Genomic DNA, 26,373 nt, shown 5'->3' on the forward strand with positions numbered 1-26,373 from the left:
CCAGGCATCCAAGTGCTGTTGGGGCCGTTGTGGAGATTAAGCAAGCTATTGCCCAGAGTTGCAGAGTGGGACCCATGAATTAGATTAGGCACCGAGGAGAGAATTATCTGGTCAAGGGGAATTGAGCCCAAGACCTGCCGAAGCAGGACTTGAACCCTGGTCTTGAGCCAGATCTCTGCTTCAGGGTCTGCCACTCTAACCATTGAGCCACACTTCTCCACAAGTGGGCATTAAAATCACCAGCCCAGACTATTCTTAGGTCCTTTTTGCTAATAGTTGTTACCTTATGTATTAACGTCTCCAAACTACTAACCACACTTATGTCAGAATTGTCAAAGGTATTATTATAATAGTTGATCAGTAGTATGTCAAATGGCTCTACTAGTTTCAAAAATAAAGCCAGAAAAAAAGGAGATGTGCCCACAACACGTGCTTCCATCCCTCCGGCCTCTACAGATAGAAAAGTAACCAGGCCGCCCTTAGCTCTACCTGCGGAGGCCTTAGTTGCAGGAACACTATGGTGGTCATTCCGACCTCGGCGGTCTTTTCTCCAGACCGGCGAGGCCGGGGGAGACAGAATACCGCCATTGCCAGCGGTATTCATGCCTCCCTATTCCGACATTTCCGCTGGGCCAGCGGAAATGGCACATCAACATTGCCGCCGGCTCGTAATAGAGCCGGCGGCAATGTTGATGTGCAGCGGGTGCAGTAGCACCCGTCGCGCATTTCACTGCCAAATGCGCGATGGGGCTATGCCTGGGGGCCCCTGCACTGCCCATGCCAAGTGCATGGGCAGTGCAGGGGCCCCCAGGGGCACCCCCAGTCCCCTTACTGCCAGCCTTTCAATGGCGGTGTTTACCGCCACGGACAGGCTGGCGGTCGGGGACTCATAATCCCCAGGGCAGCGGTACTTGCACCGCTGCCCTGGGGATTATGCCCGCCAGGCGGAAGCCTGGCGGGAAAGTGGAGGGGCCGGCGGTATGACCGTGGCTTTTCCGCCACGGTCAGAATTGCTGGCGGAACACCGCCAGCCTGTTGGCGGTGTTACCGCCAACATACCGCCGGCCGCCAGGGTCGGAATGACCCCCTATATGTGGTGTAACCATTAATATGTGGGGATTCTGTGAGCCAGGTCTCCTGGCAGCAGATAAAAAGATTTTCCGTCACTAATTTTATCCAGTCAGGGTTTCCAATTTTTTATTTTAAACCTGCAGCATTCCAGGAAATAATCCCTAGGGCTGTCATACCCTGTGTGTCATATATATTCGGGGCTCCCTTGGATTGCGAGAGGGACTGTGACAGTATATTTGTCTCCAAGGGGCTTATTAAAAAAGCAGTCACAGACATGGAGGTCTGCTGTCTTCAGCAGGCCACCATCCCTGTGAGTGCATGGACTCGCTATGGGGTCGCAAAATGCGACCCACCTCATTAATATTCATGAGGTGGGTATTTGCGACCCCATAGCGAGTCGCAGAAGGTGTCTGAGACACCTTTCTGCATATAATTTTGCGAGTTGCAAATTGCGAGTCGGCCTGACTCGCAATTTGCAAGTCGCAAAATTGTAGATTGCTACATCTGACCATGAGTTCGGCGAACAAGCTGCAAAGATGCCTCAGAGGACTCTGTGCATGGAGACAGGCATTGTGCACCTGGGTGGTCCCCAGTGAAGGAGAACTGCGGAGCGGGGAGAGAGCCCGGAGGCCCCCTGCTTATGGGTCACTGAACGGGGCCTATCCAACTGTGGCAGCAGGGATACAGCAAGGCAGGGTGCAGGCACTGAGCAAGGGGCCAGTTGTCGCTTTGGGGAGACACACGCCGGCAGATCAAATTGAGTGGCTTTGAGAACTACACCAGAGTACCCAGTGAGTGAGCTGGCAGGCGCTACCAAGTCCTGGCAGGGAAGTTACACGGGGAGACAAGAACAACACGTAATTGCAGGGCCCACGTGAGCAAGGCGGCATATGACACTACACGAGTCAGGAGACTGGGCCTAACTGGCAGAGGTGCAATTGCTGGGCAGTGAGAATGGCACAAGAACAATCCCGAAGTGGACCTTTAAGCCAGGTAGCTGTTGGCATGCTGAATCTGAATTGCAGGCCCTGCTTAGGTGGAGTATCGTAGGGCGGCCTGTGGCTGTAAGTGCACATATCCTGAGAAGACTGCAGTGGACTGGAAGCAAATATCGGCTGACCTATTTTTCACACCCTCTACACTGCAGCTGTACAGCAGGTACTCAGGCGTGTGGCTAAGTTGGGGGGCGGTGTGCTTACGTGGGAGCTGAGGCCACACAAAAACATGACGTGCTGAGTTCTACTAACCTGCTATTCCTATATATGATGTGAACAGTTGCACTGGAGAGCTCTAATGCAAGACCATGCTTCACTTTGGTAGTGTAAGAGTGCGGGGAAGGCTCCACTGTATAGACTGCTGGGGAGCTGGCATAGTCACTGGGCACCACCCCCTGACTATAAGGGCTGTCTGACAGAGATAATGTTGCTGCTCAACGGATCACACAATAAGCTGAGGTGGGAGGGCAGTTGCCAGATTGCACTGCCAGTAATGGGCTGGCTACCAAGTGGTAGGAGGAGGCATGCAGATGGAGGGAATATGCCTGGGACCCCTAGTTGCTCAAGGGAGGCCCAATACAGGAAAAGCCTCAAACACACAGAAGCAGAGCCCCCAGGAAAGAACATGGTAAAACGGATAAAGGCCAAGCCCATGTGCCTTTCAAGACCCGGAACTCCTCAAGGCCGTCACAAGAGGTTCCACAGAATGGTGACTATGCCCTAGGAACTTCAAGCACATCTACGCTGGTGGCTACGCTATTAGTGATGCAGAACAGCCTTCAGTCTATTGATGGCAAGATTGACTCCCTAAATCTACAAATGAATAATATGGCTGTTAAGCTGGATAAACAGTCAGCAAGAATCACAGCGACAGACCAGAGAATCTCAACCGCAGAAGATGAGCTCCAATAGGTGGGGTCCACTTGCCTCAACATGGAGAAAGTCCTTGCCATTATCCAAATGAAGAATGAGGATTTGGAGGTGCATTAACATTGTGGGGAAGATGAAAATGTATGTGGAGAACATGTTAACTGCAGTCTTCAAAGCTGACAAACTATTGAACCTCCCTACTGTGGAAAAAGTTCACTGATCGCTCACACTGCAACCACCGCCATGAGGCACCTCCACACCCCATTATAGTGAAAATATTGAATGATCGCGACCAAGATACAATACTATAGTTGGCTCGCGAAAAGAAGGCTATTACTCATCAGGGCAATCAGATCACATTTTATCCAAACTTTGCGGCAGCAGTGCAGGCAGCCTGCCAGGAGCATCTGTCCATCAAGAAACAGCTGCAAAACTTGAATCCCGTACGCAATGCTTTACCCAGCCTGTCTTCGCATCGAACATGAAGGAAAGCAAATTATTTTCACAACCCAAAAGGCTGCAAAGGAATTTCTCAAGTCACTATTGCTGAAAAAAGGAGGGAGAGGTGTGGTGGACGATAGAGAAGAAGACAAAACATAAACTTACATCAAGGACTACCTCATGCACCCCACGGGACTGGCTCCGGTACTGCTGACGAGCGACACCTGGATGTGACTCACTATTGGTAGTTGGTGGTACGTTTTTGACAAATACTTGGCTAACAATGCTGAGATGGCCTATAATTGGACTACTCTGGCCACCTCCGTACAAGGGAGGAGTCCAGGCGCCTGGCGGTCCCTCAAGAGGGTGCACCCCAAATGGACACGATAAGTAGACTGCAACGTGTTATTTTGCTTTGGTCTGTTATGTCGGATATCTTGTTATTTGTGGTTGATTCAGGGGCTGTCTTTAGCAAGTTTAAAATGCTGAAGTAGGAGGGTAGAGGGATGGGGTCCGCATTGTGTTTGTGCAGAGGGTCACTCACTACACCACACTAATAGCATGTACGGAGATGGGCGGTGGTCAGATACTATCGTATATTGAAACACATTCTCCAAATAACTGGATCAGGGGGACAAGTTAATTTCCTTACAAGGAACATATGGGGACTTAACAACCCGTGCAAGACTAGACTGGTCTTATCTTTGCTCACTCATCATAATATCCAGATCCCTGTCCTGCAGGAGACACATCTAACACGCACTAATGATTATACCATTGGGACAAAATGGGCGGGATAGAGAATAGCATTCTCCTATTCATTCTAATCCAGAGGGGGCCTGGTGCTGGTTAAACGAGGGACCACATTCCACGTTAGAAGTATCAAAGTTGTTGATCAGGGCCATCTCACAATAGTTGAGGAGGCACTCTATGGAATCCCTGTAACAATAGTAAATACATATGGTCCTAACGTAGATGATCCAAGCTTCTACACAACACTCTGGCACCCCTTACATGCCATGTCACCAACTAATATTATATGGGGGGTAGACTTAAACACATATCTAAAATCTGACATGGATAGGTCGGCAAAGACAGACTGGCAGTGTAAGGGCTCTGTGGATATTATTTGTGCAGGGCTGGAGGAATATGGACTGGTGGATGTCTGGCAATTACAACACCTGCAGCTGAGGGAGGGAACCTTTGTCTCACCTGTACACGGCTCGTGGTCTAGGCTTGACTATTGGTTGTGTCCAGCGAGGTCTGTGTGTGGGTAGAGGATGTGCTGGCTATGCCTAATGAACTATCAGACCATGCCCCCGTTCAATTAAAACTGAAACTGCCTAATATTGCTCAGTTACCCTTTATACGGCGGGTCTGTGTGTCAGCACTACTAGACACAGTATTTAAACAAGAGGTTCGACCTGCTATTATTGAATATTTTGAGAAGAAGGTGGGCACTGTGCCAGGAAAAAACACATTCTGGGAGGCCTTCAAGGTCACGATTAGAGGAGTCTGCATCAGCACGCAGGTGGGAGTGCTGAGAGCAACAGGCAAGTTTTATAAGGAGTTCAAAGAACTCCTAGCCCCCCCATCTTCATGCCATGTACAAGGAAGCTCACCAAATGAAGGTGCTACCTCCCACACTGACAGAAGCACTAATCGTTGCTCTATTGAAGCCGGAAAAAATACCTGACCAGTGTGAGTCAAATAGACCACTGTCACTGATTAATATAGATATGAAAATCCGAGCTAAGATACTCACAGCACGGCAACAGCCCTTACTCTCAAAGCTAGTACTGCTGGATCAGTCTGGTTTTATACCGGCTAGATCTACTACACATAACCTATGGACTATTTTTGGCCTCTTGCAGCAACGAGAACCAGAAATTCTGCTGGTGGTTGTCCTTCTGGAGGCCGCTGTCAACACCACAGCTGCACACGTGCTCTAGGGCCCACTTGATGCCAGAGTCCATGCATTACTGTTTCCACCACACAGTCTTAGTCCAGAAACTGCCATTTGCAGAATCCAGTAGCTGCTGCAGCGCTCTATACGTGCATTATCCTTTATTCATGGCATTGGTCCTGAGTATCTTTATAACAGCCATCTTGGGCGGGGCACTTTGGGCATGGCACATTGGACGTGGCACATGGGGTGGGGCACAAGTCTATTTAAGTGACCCCCCCCAGTTCTCACTGCTCACTATTCTGAGGATCTTGTAAGGACCGGAGCTTTCTGTTTGAAGACGGGTGTTTCCATGTTCCTGCAGGTCACCTGGGATTTCCCTGTGTTGAGGGATCTGAATCAGCATGTAGCAGACACTCAGGGCGGTAAGACGGATGGTGGTTTCTAGCTTCCATCATCCGTTTTCTTATTAGATAAAACTGTTTAAAGGTTGATATTCTTTTTTTTTAAAGAAAGTAGTCATCTTTGGCAGTCAGCTGTAAATATTTAGACTGATAACAAACTAAGCGAATGTTTTGCTGTTACAGCGTTACCGCTTTTTGCGGTCACTTTTCAACTTCAGTTGCTTACTTGTGGAGTCGCTCAGTTGCGACAGAGATACATTGTACATTGTATAAGCGCAGTTACCCAGAAGAGGTTTAAATGGTTATGAATAAATGCTAAGGCAATAATTTGAAGTAAAGGGAATATTTGATTATGGTTAATGCAAAGTACGGACACAAACTGAAATCGCGTATCTTGGAAAGTTTTTTGAAATGTGAAGTAACATTTCTTTGAGTAAATACCGTATTAACCTTTCATTTCTTGAAACTTATGAAAGGCGCTATGATTTACTATTGTTCCAAGCGACTGCTGGATTTATAGTTGACAGATTCCGAAGAGTTTTGTGATTGGTATTTCTTTGTAGTATCTGTGATTCTTGTTTCCGCAGGTCTCCTTCCCCGCTGTACCCTTCCTTAACTCCATACCTCCCACTTGGCCACTCTAAGACTCTGCGCTGTTAAGGCTTGTAGAGTTGGAGCTGCCAGGAGGTGGGCCTATTGGCAACAACACATATATCCTGAGGATTTGGTCTCACTGACAGCCGCTAAGGCATTTGATTCTGTTGCATGGACATACATGTTTCAAATTGTATACCACATGGGCATGTCAGGAACATCCATTTACTGGATTTGCCTATTGTAAACAGATCCGAAAGCACAGTGTGTATTAATGGGCACACCTGAGATGGATTCTCAGTATGTAGAGGGACATAACAGGGTTGCCCCCTGTCGCCATTGCTCTTTGCAATAATACAGGAGCCACTGACTTGTGTGGTTCACCAGCGGCATGCTGCATTGGCCTTGCGGTTCCAGCTGCGACCATCGAGCACTTTACGCGGATGACATGGTGCTGTACATCAGGGACCCACCTACACATATTGCCCCATGATTTGAGAGTACGTTCGATTTGAATACTATTCAGGCCTTTGCGTTAATTGGTGAAAGTCAGTTGTGTTTCCGATTACCATGGAAAGCGTACTTGAATATCCTCTGGTATGGACCACAGACCTGGTAAAAAACTTGGCGGTCTGGGTTCACGGAGTCCCGGACGTATTAATCTGCTGGAACTATAGCAGGGCTATATCCAAACTAGAGGACCAGGTGACTTGATGGGTGAGACTTCCCCTGTCTGGCAGATACACTAGCAGTCATTTAAATGGTAGTACTAACCAACTTTCTCTACCTTATTTTTAAGCATACCCATTCCACCCGCCCTGCATTTCTTCAAGACGCTCAAGACACACTTAGGCACAATGCCATGGGCAGGGAAACAAACCAAAATTAGCTGGAACACACTTACTTTACCATACATCACCAGTGGATTCAATGTGCCTGATTTTCATCTGTAGTATCTACGTGCACAAGCTCATTTTCCACAAAATTGGTATGTCCTTCATGATAATATACTACATGCTGTCATAGAACGTGATGATGCCTCCCTTCCCCAGCTTCACTTTCTTTCAACCTATCTCATAAAAGTGAAGGGACATCAAGGGCTGAGATTAATACATTATGTTCTTCGCTGATGGACTTTTGGGATTTGGGGGGGATGGATGGGGAGACTACCATTATACACACCTGCCTTGCCGCTGCAGGATCATCCTGCCTTATTGGCCACTCGGGAAGCGAGGGCGATGCGTATACCTAATATTGAGAGTCTCATCGCCTTGGGGACGTCTACCCAAATGGCACATTTATCTCTCTAGACAATGTTACTAACACACAGCGGTATACACCACCACTGGCGTTTACCTAGCATAGATTCAGGGCCACAATCCGCGCTTTGTATCCCACATTTCCCGACGAACTTCCAACACTCACACAATTACAAACAATGCTAACCAGCCCCATGCATAGGCATTTATTCACAAACCTCTATAGTGCCATGCAGACTGACATACCTGTAACCCAGGACAGAGTGCTGGAAGGGTGGAGTGAGACTCTAGACAGACAGATAGCAGAGACGAATTGGGAAATTTTGTTGTGCGCAACTACATATCCACACATCCAATTGTAACCCAAGAATAATTCATTTAAAATTTCTGCACCAAAGGTATTAGACACTGATCAAGTTATATAGGTTTAGGCTGAGGGAGAATACCTGCTGCATGAGATGTGGGGCGAATGAAGCTGGGTTTCTGCATTTGGCGTGGCATTGTCAGCCAGTTAAGACATATTGGACAAAGGTTACTACAGCCTTGTCAGACATGGTGTCAGAACCCATAGACTGTGACATTGCTGTCTGCCTGTTATGACCGATTAAGAATGTACAGCCAGCTAACCATAACTTTGTATTGTGGTCCTGCTGGTGGCGAAGAGGAGAGTGGCACTGTCTCGGGGAGAAAAAGGGATACCCACCAAAAACTCAACTGCCGTTGTATGCTGAGGAATTGGCTTGCCATCGAAACCTAAGGACATGAGGGGTCCACTTACTGCATATTTACTGTCACATCCGTAAGAGACATGACTGAATTTAATGTTAAGGGTATGAGAGAGAACCGATGCTTACTCTATGACGCAATGCTCTGTATGTGATGTACCACAGTCATCAGGATATTTGATTGGAAAGCGGAATCGTGGTGTGGGCCTGGGTAATTTCTGCCTTTAGTTTGATCACGGGTATTTTGTGTTATTAGTTACCAAACTGCATAATAGAAAATGTTTTTTAAAAAGTTGAATATTTTGTAGGCAATGGTATTAATTAAAATAACATTAAATGAAAAACTAAATATAATTTATAAAGAAAAATAATAAATCAAAAAGATGTCTCAAGGGGAATACACATGCCCTGAGAAAGCCTAATCACACAAATAATTAAATAAAAAATACATATAATATAATACATATAATATATCCTAAATAAAAGGCTGTTGTTTGTTTTCCTGTTAAAATATGGTTTTAACGTATTCTTTATTTTTTGCAGTCTTGTTGCAGACAGCTTTTGCACTGTAACTTATTCTCTGCCAGCCACTTCTCCTTCCCTGCTGGCTTGCTGTGTTTCTAATTTGGAACGCCCTGGTTCAGATGTGTTTCCTGTTTGTCTCTGTAGTGTTGGCCATTCCCTTGTGATTAATTCTCACAATGAGGTACTTGGTGTACTTGATGCACATTTATTATTTGCATTTATTCTGTGTGTGTTCGTTTTATGAACGATGCGCCGAAAATTTAATGTATCATTTTGGCTTTTCTAAATATAGACCACCTGGGAGAAAGGCAATGTAATCTTGCAGCGCCATAAACATAACATGTGGCACCCTTGAACCCTATTTAGTAAAACGTACAGGTTGCAACTGGGATTCAATTCTATTTGTATACTCCAAGAAAAAATAAATGTTACTAATAAAACAAGCATGCTGCTCAAACGTAAATCACAAAGTATATTTGTTTAAGGCAATTTTTTTTCAAATTTGGTATGTGGAACAAATCCAGCGACAAGCTTATATACCAAAGTACTAAAACATTTTCAAACATAATTTGTGACCTCACTATTGTAAACAGATCCGAAAGCACAGGTGCGTCTTAATGGGCACACCTGAGATGGATTCTCAGTATGTAGAGGGAAATAACAGGGTTGCCCCCTGTCGCCATTGCTCTTTGCAATATTACAGGAGCCACTGACTTGTGTGGTTCACCAGCGGCATGCTGCATTGGCCTTGCGGTTTCAGCTGCGACCATCAAGCATTTTGCTATACGCGGATGACATGGTGCTGTACATCAGGGACCCACCTACACATATTGCCCCATGATTTGAGAGTACGTTCGATTTGAATACTATTCAGGCCTTTGCGTTAATTGGTGAAAGTCAGTTGTGTTTCCGCTTACGACCATTACCATGGAAAGCCTACTTGAATATCCTCTGGTATGGACCACAGACCTGGTAAAAAAACTTGGGGGTCTGGGTGCAGAGTCCCGGACGTATTAATCTGCTGGAACTATAGCAGGGCTATATCCAAACTAGAGGACCAGGTGACTTGATGGGTGAGACTTCACCTGTCTGACAGATACACTAGCAGTCATTTAAATGGTAGTACTAACCAACTTTCTCTACCTTATTTTTAAACATACCCATTCCACCCGCCCTGCATTTCTTCAAGACGCTCAAGACACACTTAGGCACAATGCCATGGGCAGGGAAAAAAACAAAATTAGCTGGAACACACTTACATTACCATACATCACCAGTGGATTCAATGTGCCTGATTTTCATCTGTACTATCTACGTGCACAAGCTCATTTTCCACAAAATTGGTATGTCCTTCATGATAATATACTACATGCTGTCATAGAACGTGATGATGCCTCCCTTCCCCAGCTTCACTTTCTTTCAACCTATCTCATAAAAGTGAAGGGACATCAAGGGCTGAGATTAATACATTATGTTCTGCGCTGATGGACTTGTGGGATTTGGGGGGGATGGATGGGGAGACTACCATTATACACACCTGCCTTGCCGCTGCAGGATCATCCTGCCTTATTGGCCACTCTGGAAGCGAGGGCGATGCGTATACCTAATATTGAGAGCCTCATCGCCTTGGGGACGGCTACCCAAATGGCACATTTATCTCTCTAGACAATGTTACTAACACACAGCGGCATACACCACCACTGGCGTTTACCTAGCATAGACTCAGGGCCACAATCCGCGCTTTGTATCCCACATTTCCCGACGAACTTCCAACACTCACACAATTACAAACAATGCTAACCAGCCCCATGCATAGGCATTTATTCACAAACCTCTATAGTGCCATGCAGACTGGCAGACCTGTAACTCAGGACAGAGTGCTTGTGTCACGGTTTTGGGCGGGTCTGATCAGGAATCTGGTTGGGACACCCCTTGAGGTCACTGAATATCCTAAAGAGGTAGTGTACAGGGGCAGAAGCGCAGTTAAAGGCATACACAGAAAGGACAGCTATGGACAGGCACAGGAAACAGGAAAGTAAAAGCAGAGCAACCCTTCTGTGAACAAACTGGAAACGGATTACTAATGGACAAACACGCTGGGGGTGTACAAAGGGTAGGGCGCAGAACTTCCCACAGTGACAGGGAATGTCAATGCCTCTGTGTAGTTTGCTGTTACAGATAGTCCCCCTGCCAGCCCCATAGAAAGAAGGCAGCAGAAGTGATTCTGTCTCTGGACCCTAGAGTACAAACAAGGATAGTACTTACATACACAAGACAAGCTCTTGTGGGTCCAGCTGGAAACACAGGGGCGATTCCTGGAAAAACAGCAATAGCACACTGTCACTATTAGGCACGAAAGACAACCTATAACACTAAACAAGGATGGGGGCTGGAATTGCCTCCTGGAAACCAGGAGCCAACCCCAGTACAAAGGAGGACACTTATACACTGGTGAAGACTGATAAAACACTTACCAGACACAAATACCGAGAGGAAACTGAAACAGAAGGAATAAACTAAGAGGCAGAGGCAGGAACGGGGAACAGGCTCAGGCTGAAGCAAAGGCAGGACTAGGACTGGAAAACAAGTTGCAAACTTCTGGCTGGAACACACAGAGACAGGACTGGGAAACAGAGAGCAGGCTCTGGCTGAAACAAGCAAGGACAGAGCTGCAATACAGGGAGTAGGAATGAGCAGAAAACAGGACTGGGAAACAGAGAGCAGACTCAGGCTGAAAGAAGGCAGGAGCAGGACAGAGAAACAGGGAGCAGGCTCTGGAAGGATCAAACAGGTTAAAAGGTTAAGAGATAGGGAGCAGACTCTGGCTGGAACAATCAGGAGCAGGGCAGAGAAACAGGAAACAGGTTCAAGCTGGAACAGAACTGGAACAAGACTGGAACACCATCCGATAAAGGGTCTGTAACACAAAGGAATCAAACTCCAATGCACAACGAGTATCTTGAGGAAATGGCTGCTTATAAGCAGTTCCAAGCTGCAGAAAACCCCAGGTGGAATCACATGACTGGGCTGCACAGGAGAGGTCTCAGGTGTGTGTGGTTTCAGACACTCGCAAGTCCTAGAGGAGAGGATCGGGTGAAAAGGAGCAACTGGATTTCTCCCATAGAAAATAATGTAAAACAGAATCCAGGCTTTCCTGACTACCAGGCTGTGCATTAAGGGATTTGCAGTCCCAGGAAGCAAATGTAATACTACAAAAGTATACCATGGCGTAAAGAGAAACAAACAGGAGTCAGCAAGGGACTCTAGATAAGTGTTCAAGGTGATTCCCAGGCTTCCGACAGTCCCCTTACAGCGCCCCCTAGAAATGGGACGACAGAGTCGTAGCAGCTTGATGGGTGTAGTGAGACTCAAGACAGACAGACAGCAGAGGCGAATTTGGAAATTTTGTTGTGCGCAACTACATATCCTCACATCCAATTGTAACCTAAGAATAATTAATTAAAATTTCTGCACCAAATGTATTAGACACTGATCAAGTTATGTAGGTTTGGGCTGAGGGAGAATACCTGCTGCATGAGATGTGGGGCGAATGAAGCTGGGTTTCTGCATTTGACATGGCATTGTCAGCCAGTTAAGACATGTTGGACACAGGTTACTACAACCTTGTCAGACATGGTGTCAGACCCCATAGACTGTGACATTGCTTTCTGCCTGTTTTGACCGATTAAGGAAGTACAGCCAGCTAACCATAAATTTGTATCTGTGGCCCTACTGGTGGCGAAGAGGAGAGTGGCACTGCCTTCGGGGGGAAAAAGGGATACCCACCAAAAACTCAACTGGAGTTGTATGCTGAGGAATTGGCTTTGCCATCGAAACCTAAGGACATGTTGGGTCCACTTACTGCATATTTACAGTCACATCCATAAGAGACATGACTGTATTTAATGTTAAGGGTATGAGAGAGAACCGATGCTTACTCTATGACGCAATGCTCTGTATGTGATGTACCACAGTCATCAGGATATTTGATTGGAAACCATAATTGTGGTGTGGGTCTGGGTGATTTCTGCCTTTTGTTTAATCACGGGTATTTTGTGTTATTTGTTACCAAAATGCATTGTAAAAAATATTTTTTTAAAGCTGAATATTTTGTAGGCAATGTTATTAAGTAAAATAACATTAAATTAAAAACTAAATATAATTAATAAAGAAAAATAATAAATCAAAAAGGTGTCTCAAGGGGAATCCACATGTCCTGAGAAAGCCTAATCACAAAAATAATTAAATAAAAAATACATGTGTATAGTATATCTTAACTAAAAGGCTGTTTCAAACCAAAAAGGCATGATGAGACTCAATCGCTACAGACATTTCAATGTGTGTAGAAATCAAGTATTGCAGATGAGCTAGGTCAATTGTAGGACATAGGGTTCATCAAGAGCATCGTTAACCAATGTAAGCATAACACTGTACATAATCATCTACAGCACAACATACAGCCATGCAAAGGAACAAAATAATCAAAGGATTCAACCAGAGCATGGATAAGAAGTTACAGGTCAATGCTAGTAGTGCGCAGAGGGGATACTAAATCAATGGTGTCGTAATGCTATCATAGGCGTTCTCTACAATAGGGAAAGGATATATCGAACCAAGATGTAGAGTCCCAGCGGGGGTGGGTCATTCAAAGAGCAGTAGGGACTTGAGCCTTGGTGGTTTGAAACAAGTAAATTCTATACATGTGAGGTATTGTATCAGGGGTCGCCACACAGATTGGAATTTAGCCTCTGTTTTATTGAGGCTGTGGAAGAGCTTTCGCTTGCTATTACCTGCCACAGATGAAAAAACACTGAGCAGTGGATGGGTGCCTGACTTCTTCCACACCAGGGCCATGAGTTGCCTAGTGGTCTGGAGCATGTAGCTAATGCATGTGTCATCGCCTCCAGGGCTAATGGTCGAATTCCAAGGATGATAGTGATGTAGGAGGCTGGAAGAGGGTACCCCACTGTGGCTTTGATATGACTTAAAACCTCTTTCCAAAAAGTGGTGATGAGACCGCAGGACCACCAGACATGACACGAATCTCCTTGTTCCAGCTTGTTCCAGTTTGCATTGCCAGCAAAGGAAGGACGTGCCGGGATAAATAGTGGAGAAGCCGGGTGGGGTGCAGTATCACTGGTACATAAGCTTAGATGCTGTTTCTCTGAGGGAGCTGCTGCAATATGTTTTTCTCATTTGTTTAGATGATATGCCCCGTAGTGTTGGATTGCTGGTTAGTCTGATAAGAGTGTGTGCGAGGGGGGTAGAAAGCTGGAGAGCGTGGTAAGTTAAGGAGAAGAGCCTTGTGAGCCACCGTAGGCTCTCATTAGCTTTTCAAAGTGAGTGTAGGGCATACGGTCTCAGGATAGACTGAGGGATAAAGGGCCAGATGTCAAAGCCATTTTGCATTTCTTAACATTCAGAAATGCTATTTCAGGCCGTTAAAAAATGCAAAATGGGCTTCTCAGATGTACAAAGCCCTTTAGGGAATCGCAAATTGCATTTTCTACCCAGTAGAAGTCACAATTTGCGATCCTCTGAATAGGAAATCGCAAATAGGGATTACCTATTTGTGATTCCTGTGCAGATGTGCAAAGCATATCCTAAATGTGAATTGGGCATTTAGGAAATGCAATTACCATTAACTTGTGCATCACTTTTTTGGGGTGCATTTCGGAGGGCCTTTCGCCCAGAGCCATCCTTGCTTTTGTATTTCCCAAATAGCCATTTCCTATGGCTATTTGGGAAAAGCAAAACCGGCCCATTGTCACAAATGGCATGGGATTTCTTATTTGCGATTTACTAACAGCTATTCCTACTTTGTAGGAATCTCTATTAGGAAATCCGTATATCTTGGTACATAGCATTTTGCATTTCCTAAATAGCAATTTCTATGAAGTCGCTATTTAGGAAATGCAAAATTGCATCTACATACATCTGGCGCATAGTGCCCAATGCTGCAGCTGAAGATATTTTAGCTTACCTGTCTTGGAAATACCATATTCCTCCCTGCTTTGCTCAAAGGGCTTTATGGCGATCCCTGTGAAGAGATCATGTATTGTCCTACAGTCGCCATCAGGAGTGAGGGGGTAGTGCGGAGTAAAGTCAGAATAACGTGCGATAGTTGTATTTGGGGAGGGAAAGGTAGTGACCCTTTCTTGGTGGCCAGTTTGTCCCATATATCAAGCACTGTCTTGGAAGGGGTGTTGATGTATGGCAGCCAGGCCAGGCCCCACAGTGGTTGACAGTCCACCCCCATGTCCACATGGAGCCAGTGCTTCTTGCTTTCACTCACCACCCACTTGGAAATGTATCATAGGTGGGTGGGCCAGTAGTACTCAAGAAGGTTGGAGCATGCAAATCCTACATTTTGTTCCAGGGTTGCATCATGAGAGCATTGGAGATTCTAGGTCACTTCCCATTCCAAATGAAAGCACAAAGGTCACGTTGCAACCTCAAAATGTCATCCTGAGGGATTGGAGTGAGGAGGGTTTAGAATAGGTAGAGTCCTCGCTGGAGTACATTCATTTTGACAACGTTAATCCACACTAACCATGAGATATGACACTCCTGGGAGCTGGTCAGAGTCACAACAGATGGGGCATTATTTGGTCACAACACACTACTGAGCCATATGGAATTTATCCATACCCAAAACCTACTGGATTTCTTGTTCTTGACACACAGCAGTATTTTACAGTGTGTTAAACAATACTGGACCCCTGATGGCGTAGAACCCTCTATAAATGAGTTTGTACCGGCAGTACCTACCATGGCCCAGTAGACATTTGATCTGATGGCTATATAGAGGTCTCCAGGAACATCTCTTGATATCCCTAACTTCCCTATGAGTCAAATGGGAGGGAGACCTGGGCAGAGCAAGGAATAGGCCATTCTTCTCGAATATCTTAAGAACATATCCTGCAGCTACCAGTTTAAATGTATTCAGTAATCCATATTACACAGAGCATATCTAACGCCACATAGACTTCACTTAATGTACCCTCCAGTCATGTTCCCAATGTCATGCTCTGAATGCCATTTTACCACATATGTTGTGGACCTGCCCTGCTTTATCCTCATATTGGAAACAGATCCGTACAGCACTGATGAACCTGACTGGGAGGGAGACTTGGCAATCACTTGAACATTTTATTTTTGGGCTGTATCCTCGACCCAAGGGAGCTAAGGTGATGGGGTATTTTAACATTACTTTTGGCTAAACGCCTCTTGACTAGGTGATGGAAATCCGCAGTGGCCCTTTCAATGGAAGTGGAAAGAGGTCGAGTAGCAGAGAGCGGAACTATACGAAGGGAGGAATATAGAGAACTTCGCAAAAAGACAATAGCTATTGAATGGGATGCATGGCTGGAATCTTTTAAGGCCCAAGACACTACTGATGGCAATTTCTTTCTGCATACACGTGCCCCAGGATTCACAACATTACTGTACTCCCAGAGAGCTATGGACAAGGGAGTACTCCTGGTGGCGCATTACCAATTAGGTTGTTTAGTGCTGTTATAATTTGTACATTATGACACTTGTTGGACCTGGCTTTTTGACGGGGACATCCCCAAACTTTTTGCCTCCTTCCTCCTATTTTTTCGGACCTGTTGTTGTTGGCTTTTGACCTCTGGGCACTTTACCACTGCTAACCAGTGCTAAAGTGCATATGCTCTCTGTGTAAATTGTACTATTGATTGGTTTATCCATGATTGGCTATTTAATTTACTTATAAGTCCCTAGTAGAGTGGACTATATGTGCCTAGGGCCTGTAGATTAAATGCTACTAGTGAGCCTGCAGCACTGGTTGCGCCACCCACTTCAGTAGCCCCTTAACCTTGTCTCAGGCCTGCCATTGCAAGGCCTGTGTGTGCAGTTTCACTGCCACTTCGACTTGGCATTTAAAAGTACTTGCCAAGCCTAGAACTTTAAATGGTAGTACTAACCAACTTTCTCTACCTTATTTTTAAACATACCCATTCCACCCGCCCTGCATTTCTTCAAGACGCTCAAGACACACTTAGGCACAATGCCATGGGCAGGGAAAAAACCAAAATTAGCTGGAACACACTTACTTTACCATACATCACCAGTGGATTCAATGTGCCTGATTTTCATCTGTACTATCTACGTGCACAAGCTCATTTTCCACAAAATTGGTATGTCCTTCATGATAATATACTACATGCTGTCATAGAACGTGATGATGCCTCCCTTCCCCAGCTTCACTTTCTTTCAACCTATCTCATAAAAGTGAAGGGACATCAAGGGCTGAGATTAATACATTATGTTCTGCGCTGATGGACTGATGGCGCTATATTTCTACATATAAGTCACCCCTAATGTGTGCCCTAGGTAACCCCTAGAACAGGGTGCTATGTGGGTAAAAGGCAGGACATGTACCTGTGTAGTTATATGTTCTGGTAGTGTAAAACTCCTAAATTCGTTTTTACACTACTGTGAGGCCTGCTCCCTTCATAGGCTAACATTGGGGCTGCCCCCATACACTGTTGAAGTGGCAGCTGCTGATCTGAAAGGAGCAGGAAGGTCATATTTAGTGTTGCCAGAATGGTAATATAAAATCCTGCTGACTGGTGAAGTCGGATTTAATATTACTATCCTAGAAATGCCACTTTTAGAAAGTGAGCATTTCTTTGCACTTAAATCTTTCTGTGCCCTTCAATCCACGTTCAATCTAGGTTTAGTTGACAGCTCCTTGTGCATTCACTCAGACACACCCCAAACACAGGATACTCAGCCTCACTTGCATACATCTGCATTTTGAATGGGTCTTCCTGGGCTGGGATGGTGGAGGGCCTGCCCTCACACAAAGGACTGCCACACCCACTACTGGGACTCTGGCAGACAGGATTGAACTGAAAGGGGGCTTGGTGCATTTCTTAGACACTCTTTGAAGTCACCCCCACTTCAAAGGCACAACATAGTATAAAACAGGGCCTCTGCCCTACTTCATCAGACACTTGCTGGAGAAGAAACCTGAACCAGAAACTACATCCTGCCAAGAAGAACTGCCTGGCTGCTCAAAGGACTCACCTGTCTGCTTTTCTACAAAGGACTGCTGCCTTGCTGTTGGCCTGCTGCCTTGCTGAACCCTTGTCTGGCTGTAAAAGTGCTCTCCAAGGGCTTGGATAGAGCTTGCCTCCTGTTCCCTGAAGTCTCAGGACTAAAAAGACTTCTCTCTTTCACTTGGACGCTTCGTGTGCCTAAATTTTCGCCGCACAGCTTGTTCCGCGGCGAGAAAAACGCCGCACACTGACGCTGATCGACGTGACGCCTTCGGGACGACCGGAACTTCGACGCACGGCCTCGCAAGGACAACGCCGCCTGACTTCCAGAGGAGAAATCGACGCGACGCCTGCAGTAAAAGCGAAATTTCAACGCACAGCCCCGCGGAATGACGCACAGCCGGAAAACAATCAGGAGAATCCACGCACAGACCCTGGACATCTGGTAATCCCCACGACCCATAGAAAGAGACTGTTCGCGCGCCGAAAAACGACGCACGACTTCCCCGCGTGAAAAATAACTACGCAAGTCCGTGTGTGCTGGGGAGAAATCGACGCACACACTATTTTTCCACGTATCTCTTCTTCTGCGGCCCTTTGCGGAGATTTTCCACCAGAAACCAGGTACTTTGTGCTTGAAAGAGACTTTGTTTGCTTTTTAAAGACTTAAGGCACTATATATCACTTTTCAGTGATATCTTTACAAATTCATATTGCATCTTTGATCGTTTTGACCTGAAAATACTCAGATAAATATTATATATTTTTCTAAACACTGTGTGGTGTATTTTTGTGGTGTTATATTATGGTATTGTATGATTTATTGCACAAATGCTTTACACATTGCCTTCTAAGTTAAGCCTGACTGCTCGTGCCAAGCTACCAGAGGGTGGGCACAGGCGATGTACTTCCCTGTTTGAGGCGACAGAACAAGGACCCAGGCCCACAACAGCAGGGGCATGCTCCAGTTCTTCGCCTTCCTGACTCCAATTGGATCCCTCTGTCCATACTCTCAGGGCCCACTAAGCCAACCCATGGGCAACCTTTCTCCTTACCTGCGGATCCCTTCTGTGCAGCACCTAACCTTACTTTGCTCACAGATGTATCCCAGGAGCAGGATAGTACCACCAGGACCAACACAGTGGTGTTGCCCACTCTACCCCCGGGGTGTGACACTTGTCCCCTCCCCAGGGATAACTCTGTCCACCCGGACAGCAAGCCACAGTGGTTACTGACAGCTGCCAGGGATGAGAGCCAGGCCCCAGGCCTCTCAAAGCTCTCCCACCACTGTGGCTGTGGAGAGTGGGGGGCGGTAGCCCCAGGTGCTGGGCACCCTTTCATCACTCTCCCTTCCACCAGGTCTGGGATGACAGCCTGAACCTGGTCCTCCCCTCTAGGGCTCTGTACCCTCCCTCCTGGAGCGGTACCCCCAGAGTCCAACATGGTCAGGGTGCTTATAGAAGTCGCCCTGTACCCTTCCTCCACCAGTGCAGGGCTGTTAACCTGCAACTGGCCATCCAACCTGGGGTTTGTACCTTCAGGTTGGACTAGGGCCCGGGGTGATGCTTTCCTCCCCCTGCCCTCCCTTCTGGGGTCCAGCACCCTCCAACTAGGAGTGGCCTCCTCAGAAGACAACACGGTAGGGGCACTGTTATCAGTAGCCCCTCCCTCCAGGTCCGGGGGGACACCCTGAACCTGGCCTTCCAGCCCAGGGTCTGTACCCTCAGACTGGATCACTGCCTGGCAAACCAGGACTTTCTGGGGGGCACACCTACCCCCCACCACGTCGGAGTTTAACATCTGCACCTGACCATCCAACCCAGAGTCACCATCCTGAGGTTGAACAATTGCCTGGCATGCCAGGACTTCCTGGGGGGCACACCTACCCCCCACCGGGTCAGAGTTTAACCTCTGAACCGGGTTCTCCAACCCAAGGTCACCACCCTGAGGTTGAACAATTGCCTGGCATGCCAGGACTTGCTGAGGGGCACACCTACCCACCACCGGGTCAGAGTTTAACCTCTGAACCCGGTTATCCAACCCAGGGTCACCACCCTGGGGTTGGGCAATTGCCTGGCACACCAGGACTTTCTGGGAGGCACACCTACCCCCCACCAGGTCAGAGATTAACCTCTGAACCTGGCCATCTAAGCCAGAGTCAACATCCTGAGATTGGACAATTGCCTGGCACAGCAGGACTTCCTGGGAGGCACACCTACCTCCCACCAGGTCAGAGTGTAACCTCTGAACCTGGGTATCCAACCCAGAGTCACCACCCTGAGGTTGAACCATTGCCTGGCATACCAGGACTTTCTGGGGGGCACACCTACCCCCCACCAGGTCAGAGTTTAACCTCAGAACCTGGTTAGCCAACCCAGAGTCACCATCCTGAGGTTGAACCATTCCTGGCAGGCCAGGACTTCCTGGGAGGCACACCTACCTCCCACCAGGTCAGAGTTTAACCTCTGAACCTGGTTATCCAACCCAGAGTCACCATCCTGAGGTTGAATCTTTGCCTGGCATGCCAGGACTTCCTGGGGGGCACTCTCACCCCCCACAAGGGACACACCATCCCCAAGGGCCACACAAGAGTCTGGTTGGCACAGGTCTCCTGACCTCTGCCCATCCGGCAGAGTCTGGGTCTCCCCCAAACCAGAAACGGTTTCACCTGGGTCATTCCTGGGGGGCTCTGCTCTCAGAGCTGACCCCTGACTCTCCAGGTCCTCCACTGTGGTCTGCAACCCCCTCTCAACCCTATGTCTGGACTTCTGCACCCCCTCACTAGGAGTGGTACTGCCAGACACCAGAAGTGTTGGGATGCTGGCTACAGTCACCCCCCCAAGTTCTTCTGACACTGCGGGGCTTCCCTCAACAGGTGGCCCTACGGTATAGGCTAGGCTTCCCTCCTGGTGTTCCCTCATGGAACCCTCTAGGACCGGGGACCTACCTGGGACACTACAATCCTCTCCCACCTCATTTGGTTGGGAACCACCTGGACCACTCCCTTCAGGAGCACCCCCAAATGCCTCTTCAGACTCTCTGGTACTCACCCAGAAGTCTGCCTCCATTGTAAGTTCCCTGGGGTCAGATAACTCACACTCCACCTGGTGTTGGCATAGCTCTGGAAAATAAGGACCAGACATATGCTCTCCAGCAATTACATCACTCTGCCCTTCACAATGTATTAACCACAGTACCCTTCACCCAACCATCCAGTAACTCAGCCTTGGAAAAGCACTCTACATCACCCTCCTGAGACTGGTGAGACAGTATCTGACTGTCCCTGGCACTCAACCCATACTCTTCTGGGATTTCTCTACACTCTATATCCAGGACATCCACCAGGGGGGAACCCTTTTCTCTGTCACTCTCTGCTAGAGCCAGTAAAGTGTCCCTCCCCCAGTAGGAATATGACTCCCTGTGCCAGTTCCCCAATCCTTCTCAGGGACCCTGTGCATAACGGGAACTACCTCATACCCTTGAACTACCTGGGGTGTGTCAACTCCCTTCTTCAGGTTGGGGACCACATCTCTGGGCTTGTGCCCTTCTTCAGCAGTACTGGATGCAAGAGTTTTGCTGCCACCATCTGAACTGGATTCAGCCCTTCCGGCCTCCAGTTTCAGCTCTTCACAGCTCAGCTCTTGAGCTGCAATCCTTTCTTTTTCCAGGGCTAAGAGTCTTTTTGCCTCAACCCTTTCAAGATACTCCTCTAACTGTTGCTCCTGCCACTTCTGACTTAGGAGCCATTCATCTCTCTCTGGGTCTCTTTCCTCATCTGAGTAGTCTTCCTCCTCATGTGAGCAGTCTTCCTCCTCATCTGAGTAGTCTTCCTCCTCATGTGAGCAGTCTTCCTCCTCATGTGAGCAGTCCTCCTCCTCATCTGAGGGGTACTGAGTCATTTGGTTTCTTGCTGCCTCTCTCTCTGCCCATCTTTTTTCCCCCCAGACTATGTAGTTATGTAGCATTTCCATCTTAGTAGATCTCCTTGCTACAGGAAGGCCCCATTTTCTGCAAAGCTTCCTTAGGTCAGCCTTAGTGAGGTGGTCAGTAGGTACAAAGAATGAGTAGGTACACAATCCCATTCTGATAAGATCTTACCAGCAAAAACCAAAATCCAAAGTCCAAAATATCAATAGTATATCCAGGAGGACATCAGAGAACCAAAAGCAAAAAGATGAAAAATCAAGTTGACCTTCAACTGTGGGTAGGTAGTGAAATACTTAGCTACTGTATGTCACAGCACAAACACAAGTCCTATCCCACCGCTGCCACCAATGCTAGAAATGGGGTCTTTGGTTGACAGTCAGGTTACCCCCTGTTCAAGCAAGGACCCTCACTCTAGTCAGGGTAAAAGAGAATCACCCTCAGCTAACCCCTGCTTACCCCCTTGGTAGCTTGGCAGAGCAGTAGGCTTAACCTCAGAGTGCTAGGTGTAAAGTATTTGTACCAACACACACAGTAACTTAATGAAAACACTACAAAATGACACACCAGTTTAGAAACATAGGAAATATTTATCTAAACAAAAGAAGACCAAAACGACAATAATCCGACATACACAAGTCAAGTTATGAATTTTTAGAGATGAAACTCAAAAATAGCGCTTAGAAACAAAAATGCTTCGATGAGATGTTAACACGGCGTCGTGACGGAGTCGTTCCCAACAAGCCGACACCAGCGGCGCCAGACACGGAGTCGTGTAGACCCCCAAGTACAGTACCTTTGGTGAAGAGTGAAAACAAGCCGATGCGCGAAATCAGGGATCGCGGCGTCTGTTCAAAACGTTGAATCCGTGCACTTCGAGCGGCGTCGGTCACAAAGTGGTGCGGCGACTTCCACGGGGTCGCAGACTTCAGCGGGGCTGCTGCGGCGTTGGGCCTGCGAAGAGCGTCGCGTTCCAGCGAAGGTTTCGGCGTCGGGTGCAGGCGGCGTTACCGGATTCAGCAGCGGTAGCGGTCCGGAGTCGTCCGGAGTCGATTTCCTTGGATTTCCACCAGCTTTCCTTTCAAGGGCCCAGGGACTGGATAGGGCACCACTTGTCAGAGCAGGAGTCTCTCCAGAGACTCCAGGTGCTAGCAGAGAGAAGTCTTTGCTGTCCCTGAGACTTCAAACAACAGGAGACAAGCTCTAACTCAAGCCCTTGGAGATTTCTTCACAAGATGGAAGGCACACAAAGTCCAGTCTTTGCCCTCTTACTCTGGCAGAAGCAGCGCTGCAGGAAAGCTCCACAAAGCGCAGTCACAGGCAGGGCAGCACTTCTTCCTCAGCTATCAGCTCTTCTCCAGGCATATGTTTCTCTTGGTTCCAGAAGTGTTTCTCAAGTCTGTAGATTTGGGTGCTCTTTTTATACCCATTTTAGTCTTTGAAGTCACCTTTCACCTACAGGCAAGGCCTCAGACACACACCAGGGGGTTGGAGCCTGCATTGTCAGAGGCAGGCACAGTCCTTTCAGATGAGAGTGACCACTCCACCCCTCCCTCCTAGTAGAGATGGCTAATCAGGAAATGCAGGTTACACCCCAGCTCCCTTTGTGTCACTGTCTAGTGCGAGGTGCAAAACAATCCAACTGTCAAACTGACCCAGACAGGGAATCCACAAACAAGGCAGAGTCACAGAATGGTTTAAGCAAGAAAATGCTCACTTTCTAAAAGTGGCATTTTCAAATGCACAATCTTAAAATCAACTTTACTAAAAGATGTATTTTTAAATTGTGAGTTCAGGGACCCCAAACTCCACATGTCCATCTACTCTCTAGGGGAATCTACACTTTAATCATATTTAAAGGTAGCCCCCAGGTTATCCTATGAGAGAGACAAGCCTTGCAACAGTGAAAAACGAAGTTGGCAGTATTTCACTGTCAGGACATATAAACCACATTACTATATGTCCTACCTTATCCATACACTGCACCCTGCCCTTGGGGCTACCTAGGGCCTACCTTAGGGGTGCCTTTCATGTAAGAAAAGGGAAGGTTTAGGCCTGGCAAGTGGGTACACTTGCCAAGTCGAATTTATAGTGTAAAAAGTACATACACAGACACTGCAGTGGCAGGTCTGAGACATGATTACCGGGTTACTTATGTGGGTGGCACAACCAGTGCTGCAGGCCCACTAGTAACATTTGATTTACAGGCCCTGGGCACCTCTAGTGCACTTTACTAGGGACTTAACAGTAAAACAAATATGTCAATCATGGAGAATCAATTACGTACACATTTTAAACAGGAGCACTTGCACTTTAGCACTGGTTAGCAGTGGTAAAGTGCCCAGAGTAATAAAAACAGCAAAATCAGAGTCCAGCACACATCAACAGCCTGGGGAACAGAGGCAAAAAGTTAAGGGAGACCACACCAAGGATGAAAAGTCTAACAACACTCTTGGGCTTCAACGATGTAACCACATACCACCAAGTCAGCCATATTAAATGATGCACCAAGTGATATACAAAGGGCCGGCCTTAGGGCTGGTGGCGCCCTGTGAGACAATGTTTACTGGCCTCCCCCCAGTGACCATCTCTGCCACAGATTACCTCACTACCACCCTTTAACAGTGCCCCTCAAAACTCCAGGCAGAACATTAATCACCAGAGTTATCTTGACATTTTTATTGTTGCCTGAAAATTGCTGGAGGCACGGAACGCTGCAGCAGGTGCTTTTAAAATCATAAAATACTTGCAAACTCAGCAACCCCACCCGAAGTCAGCACCCAGTGAGGTGGCACCGGTTGCACAACCCTAGAGCCGGCCCTGGTTATACATCTAGGGAAGATGTCTAGTTTAGGGGAGGGTGGGGGGGATCAGAACATTCGGATTGTAATTCATAACTGACAGATGTTATTGACTCCACAATGGTGTTGTGTTACATCTCTTACATTATCAATCCCATATCCAAGGCAGTAAACATAGTGATTCCATTAACCTGTTTAATGATATTGAAAATTGATATGATACCATAGCTTCTCATAAAAGTGAGGAAATGTCTGTAACTCTAAACTTCTATAATGCTGAAAATCAATAAAGTTTGTTTGAAAATAAAAACACATGAGGTGTGAAGGGGCTTCCGTCTCCGGAGGTCCTCTAGGATAAACCGCCGGAGGGGAGGCCCAATTTGCCAGCATCAAGGTATTGAGCGTGTGTGTCAGGCTAAGGCCCAGTTATTTAATTGTATCTGGGAACAATTGGATTGACCCCAGGCCCTGGAGAACAGGGAGATCATGATTGGGATAGTTAGGTTAAGTGCCAGAGTATAAGGAGCCCCAGGGGATCAGTAGGGAGGAACGGGATAGTGTGTGGTCCCATCTGGTGTTGGAGGAATACTTAGGGGCACCAGTACACAATTGCTGGCAGTGGTTGACCTGTGACGAAAAAGGTAAGTGGAACCAACCAAATGATACAGACCAACATGCTCCAACAATTTTGTCTGCTTCGCAGAGGCCAGCACCAGTTTGCCTGAGTCCCACTGGCTGATTCACCCTCCTCGGATGCCATTGCTTGGGGGGATGACCATCAGGCGGAGTCCAAGTTCAAGCATGAGAAGTTGATGGAATGCACTCCCTCTGTCCCCTGCAATCCAGCCCCTCCAAAAGCCATGAGGCTGGATGAAGCCTCATCACCACAGCAGGGGATAAGTGGAAGCAGAAGTCGATGCATCCCTGCTTTTACAGGGATCTTGGTGTGATTTCCAGTAGTTTGTGACTGGCTTGAAGTCTTGCCGGCAGCGCAGTGTAACATGAGAGCGATCTTGGTACAGATGAATAGTGTATCCCCAAATCACCAGCTCAGCTTTCTTCTTAGAGACTCTGAGGATAGCCTCTTTTTCTGTGAAGAAATAAAACCATATTGGGATGTCAGGGATGAAGTCTGAGCTTTCGGTGGCAGAGGCCACTCGGTGTGCCCTATCAAGGACCGGGGGGGGGCGTCATCTCCCTGGATCGTCTGGAGGAACTCTGCCATAAACTTCATCATGTTGGTCAATATACTGTTTCTCCAGAGTTGTTACTCACCGCCACAGCATCTCGTGGTCTCCAGACCTGGCATCTATAGTGCATTCTAGATCATCTACTTACTCTCCTATCTCAGAGACCTCCTTCTTGATGTCTTTAATGCAGGTCTTGAGATCTGGTTTAATCGAACCGACTTCAGAGCTAATCCTGTAGAAATTGGTCCATGTAGTCTTGCAAGATAGGCACTGAGGGTGGATTCTCCGCTAGTGGAACCTGAGGGGTATCTGTTTTGTCGGGCCTGCTGAGAGGGAGTTTGCTCCAGAGAGACGTTACTGGTGTTTATTTAAAGTATTTAGATCACAGCATAGTGTCCAAGAGTCCTCTGCCTGACATAGGAAGATTGGGCCCGTCCACTATTTTTTCTCTGCCCCGCCCTCCAGTAGTATATAGCACAGTAGCTCTGTGCAATAGCAGGCCTTCTGCCAAGGCCTAGTAAATGCAAGGGTCTGAATGTAAGAGAGAGGGGTGGTCCATGGCAGAGGTTTATCCGTTGTATGCAAGAGCCAGGATGAAGTGCAAAGGCGTGTCCTGTCGGCATATTGTGGCGGGGTTGC

The sequence above is a fragment of the Pleurodeles waltl genome, chromosome 9, assembly GCF_031143425.1.
Source record: "Pleurodeles waltl isolate 20211129_DDA chromosome 9, aPleWal1.hap1.20221129, whole genome shotgun sequence".
NCBI lineage: Eukaryota > Metazoa > Chordata > Amphibia > Caudata > Salamandridae > Pleurodeles > Pleurodeles waltl.